The sequence below is a fragment of the Oncorhynchus gorbuscha genome, linkage group LG13 (genome assembly GCF_021184085.1).
Source record: "Oncorhynchus gorbuscha isolate QuinsamMale2020 ecotype Even-year linkage group LG13, OgorEven_v1.0, whole genome shotgun sequence".
Lineage (NCBI taxonomy): Eukaryota > Metazoa > Chordata > Actinopteri > Salmoniformes > Salmonidae > Oncorhynchus > Oncorhynchus gorbuscha.
In genome coordinates this window covers 37,774,945-37,779,944 of record NC_060185.1, presented here as the reverse complement: position 1 = coordinate 37,779,944, position 5,000 = coordinate 37,774,945, and the positions used below count along the sequence as shown (strand labels likewise).

General features: G+C 52.0%; 1 protein-coding gene across 1 annotated transcript in view; it reads right to left on the bottom strand.

The window, feature by feature from the left end:
• The window catches only part of LOC123992837 (stAR-related lipid transfer protein 13-like), a 112,200-nt gene that overhangs the window by 90,142 nt on the left and 17,058 nt on the right, over positions 1 to 5,000 (bottom strand). The gene's annotated exons all lie outside the window — the stretch shown is intronic.

Below are 5,000 nucleotides of genomic sequence, written 5' to 3'. Positions count from 1 at the left end.
AGAGTTTAATAATGTTCAAAACGGAATGACTGACATCCTCTAGATTTGTAGAGGGGGAAAACAACTGGAGAAGCGGCCACAGACTGCAGGTCGCTTCGGGTAGGCGCAGGCCGTAGTCGACTGAGACACCTGCTCACACGCAGCGTCTGATGAAGGCACAAAACACGACAGAACAGGGTGATACACAATCACGGCAAAAAACACGACAGGACAGGGCGAAACGCAATCACAGCATGGTGAATACAATATAAGGAACCGACGGAACAGGAACGGATTACAAAGGAATAAATAGGGAATCTAATCAGGGGAAAGGATCGGGAACAGGTGTGGGAAGACTAAATGATGATTAGGGGAATAGGAACAGCTGGGAGCAGGAACGGAACGACAGAGAGAAGAGAGAGCGAGAGAGTGAGAGAGGGAGGGGGAGAGAGAGGGATAGAACCAAACAAGACCAGCAGAGGGAAACGAATAGCATGGGGAGCACAGGGACAAGACATGACAATAAATGACAAACATGACAGTACCCCCCCACTCACCGAGCGCCTCCTGGCGCACTCGAGGAGGAATCCTGGCGGCAACGGAGGAAATCATCGATGAGCGAACGGTCCAGCACGTCCCGAGACGGAACCCAACTCCTCTCCTCAGGACCGTAACCCTCCCAATCCACTAGGTATTGGTGACCCCGTCCCCGAGAACGCATGTCCATAATTTTATGTACCTTGTAAATAGGTGCGCTCTCGACAAGGACGGGAGGGGGAGGGAAGACGAACGGGGGTGCGAAGAAAGGGCTTAACACAGGAGACATGGAAGACAGGATGGACGCGACGAAGATGTCGCGGAAGAAGCAGTCGCACAGCGACAGGATTGACGACCTGGGAGACACGGAACGGACCAATGAACCGCGGAGTCAACTTACGAGAAGCTGTCGTAAGAGGAAGGTTGCGAGTGGAAAGCCACACTCTCTGGCCGCAACAATACCTTGGACTCTTAATCCTGCGTTTATTGGCGGCTCTCACCGTCTGTGCCCTGTAACGGCAAAGTGCAGACCTCACCCTCCTCCAGGTGCGCTCACAACGTTGGACAAACGCTTGAGCGGAGGGAACGCTGGACTCGGCAAGCTGGGATGAGAACAGAGGAGGCTGGTAACCCAGACTACTCTGAAACGGAGATAACCCGGTAGCAGACGAAGGAAGCGAATTGTGAGCGTATTCTGCCCAGGGAGCTGTTCTGCCCAAGACGCAGGGTTTCTGAAAGAAAGGCTGCGTAGTATGCGACCAATCGTCTGATTGGCCCTCTCTGCTTGACCGTTAGACTGGGGATGAAACCCGGAAGAGAGACTGACGGACGCACCAATCAAACGACAGAACTCCCTCCAAAACTGTGACGTGAATTGCGGACCTCTGTCTGAAACGGCGTCTAACGGGAGGCCATGAATTCTGAATACATTCTCAATAATGATTTGTGCCGTCTCCTTAGCGGAAGGAAGTTTAGCGAGGGGAATGAAATGTGCCGCCTTAGAGAACCTATCGACAACCGTCAGAATCACAGTCTTCCCCGCAGACAAAGGCAGACCGGTAATGAAGTCTAAGGCAATGTGAGACCATGGTCGAGAAGGAATGGGAGCGGTCTGAGACGACCGGCAGGAGGAGAGTTACCCGACTTAGTCTGCGCGCAGTCCGAACAGGCAGCCACGAAACGGCGCGTGTCACGCTCCTGAGTCGGCCACCAAAAGCGCTGGCGAATAGACGCAAGAGTGCCTCGAACACCGGGATGACCCGCTAACTTGGCAGAGTGAGCCCACTGAAGAACAGCCAGACGAGTGGAAACAGGAACGAAAAGGAGGTTACTAGGACAAGCGCGGCGACGCAGTGTGCGTGAGTGCTTGCTTAACCTGTCTTTCAATTCCCCAGACTGTTAACCCGACAACACGCCCATAAGGAAGAATCCCCTCGGAATCAGTAGAAGCCACAGAAGAACTAAACAGACGGGATAAGGCATCAGGCTTGGTGTTCTTGCTACCCGGACGGTAAGAAATCACAAACTCGAAACGAGCGAAAAACAACGCCCAACGAGCTTGACGGGCATTAAGTCGTTTGGCAGAACGGATGTACTCAAGGTTCTTATGGTCTGTCCAAACGACAAAAGGAACGGTCGCCCCCTCCAACCACTGTCGCCATTCGCCTAGGGCTAAGCGGATGGCGAGCAGTTCACGGTTACCCACATCATAGTTGCGCTCAGATGGCGACAGGCGATGAGAAAAATAAGCGCAAGGATGAACCTTATCGTCAGACTGGAAGCGCTGGGATAGAATGGCTCCCACGCCTACCTCTGAAGCGTCAACCTCGACAATGAATTGTCTAGTGACGTCAGGAGTAACGAGGATAGGAGCGGACGTAAAACGTTCTTTTAGAAGATCAAAAGCTCCCTGGGCGGAACCGGACCACTTAAAACACGTCTTGACAGAAGTAAGAGCTGTGAGAGGGGCAGCAACTTGACCGAAATTACGAATGAAACGCCGATAGAAATTAGCGAAACCTAAAAGCGCTGCAACTCGACACGTGACCTTGGAACGGGCCAATCACTGACAGCTTGGACCTTAGCGGAATCCATCTGAATGCCTTCAGCGGAAATAACAGAACCGAGAAAAGTAACGGAGGAGACATGAAAAGAGCACTTCTCAGCCTTTACGTAGAGACAATTCTCTAAAAGGCGCTGTAGAACACGTCGAACGTGCTGAACATGAATCTCGAGTGACGGAGAAAAAAATCAGGATATCGTCAAGATAGACAAAAACAAAAATGTTCAGCATGTCTCTCAGAACATCATTAACTAATGCCTGAAAAACAGCTGGCGCATTGGCGAGACCGAACGGCAGAACCCGGTACTCAAAATGCCCTAACGGAGTATTAAACGCCGTTTTCCACTCGTCCCCCTCTCTGATGCGCACGAGATGGTAAGCGTTACGAAGGTCCAACTTAGTAAAGCACCTCGCTCCTGCAGAATCTCGAAGGCTGATGACATAAGGGGAAGCGGATAACGATTCTTAACCGTTATGTCATTCAGCCCTCGATAATCCACGCAGGGCGCAGAGTACCGTCCTTCTTCTTAACAAAAAGAACCCCGCCCCGGCCGGAGAGGAAGAAGGCACTATGGTACCGGCGTCAAGAGACACAGACAAATAATCCTCGAGAGCCTTACGTTCGGGAGCCGACAGAGAGTATAGTCTACCTCGAGGAGGAGTGGTCCCCGGAAGGAGATCAATACTACAATCATACGACCGGTGAGGAGGAAGGGAGTTGGCTCGGGACCGACTGAAGACCGTGCGCAGATCATGATATTCCTCCGACACTCCTGTCAAATCGCCAGGTTCCTCCTGAGAAGTAGGGACAGAAGAAATGGGAGGGATGGCAGACATTAAACACTTCACATGACAAGAAACGTTCCAGGATAGGATAGAATTACTAGACCAATTAATAGAAGGATTATGACATACAAGCCAGGGGTGACCCAAAACAACAGGTGTAAACGGTGAACGGAAAATCAAAAAAGACATAGTCTCACTGTGGTTACCAGATACTGTGAGAGTTAAAGGTAGTGTCTCAAATTTGATACTGGGAAGATGACTACCATCTAAGGCAAACATGGGCGTAGGCCTGTCTAACGGTCTGAAAGGAATGTTATGTTTCCGAGCCCATGCTTCGTCCATGAAACAACCCTCAGCCCCAGAGTCAATCAAAGCACTGCATGTAGCACCCGAACCGGTCCAGCGTAGATGGACCGACATAGTAGTACAAGATCTAGATGAAGGGACCTGAGTAGTAGCGCTCACCAGTAGCCCTCCGCTTACTGATGGGCTCTGGCCTCTTACTGGACATGAAATAACAAAATGTCCAGCAACTCCGCAATAGAGGCACAGGCGGTTGGTGATCCTCTGTTCCCTCTCCTTATTCGAGATGCGAATCCCTCCCAGCTGCATGGGCTCAGTCTCAAAGCCAGAGGAGGGAGATGGTTGCGATGCGGAGCAGGGAAACACCGTTGATGCGAGCTCTCTTCCACGAGCCCGGTGACGAAGATCTACCCGTCGTTCTATGCGGATGGCGAGAGCAATCAAAGAGTCCACATCTGAAGGAACCTCCGGGAAAGAATCTCATCCTTAACCGCTGCGTGGAGTCCCTCCAGAAAACGAGCGAGCAGCGCCGGCTCGTTCCACTCACTAGAGGCAGCAAGAGTGCGAAACTCAATGGAATAATCCGTTATGGACCGTTCACCTTGGCATAAGGAAGCCAGGGCCCTAGAAGCCTCCTCACCAAAAACTGAACGGTCAAAAACCCGAATCATCTCCTCTTTAAAGTTCTGGAATCTGTTAGAGCAATCAGCCCTTGCCTCCCAGATAGCTGTGCCCCATTCTCGAGCCCGGCCAGTAAGGAGTGAAATGACGTAAGCAACCCGAGCTCTCTCTCTAGAGTATGTGTGGGGTTGGAGAGAGAACACAATCTCACACTGCGTGAGAAAGGAGCGGCACTCAGTGGGCTGCCCGGAGTAGCAAGGTGGGTTATTAACCCTGGGTTCTGGAGGCTCGGCAGGCCAGGGAGTAACAGGTGGCACGAGACGTAGACTCTGGAACTGTCCAGAGAGGTCGGAAACCTGAGCGGCCAGGTTCTCCACGGCATGGCGAGCAGCAGACAATTCCTGCTCGTGTCTGCCGAGCATGGCTCCTTGGAACTCGACGGCAGTGTAACGAGCGTCTGAAGTCGCTGGGTCCATTCCTTGGTCGGTTCCTTCTGTCATGCTGGTAAAAGAGGACCCAAAAGCGACTTAACAGAAGCAGAGTTTAATAATGTTCAAAACGGAATGACTGACATCCTCTAGATTTGTAGAGGGAAAACAACTGGAGAAGCGGCCACAGACTGCAGGTCGCCGGGTAGGCGCAGGCCGTAGTCGACTGAGACACCTGCTCACGCAGCGTCTGATGAAGGCACAAAACACGACAGAACAGGGTG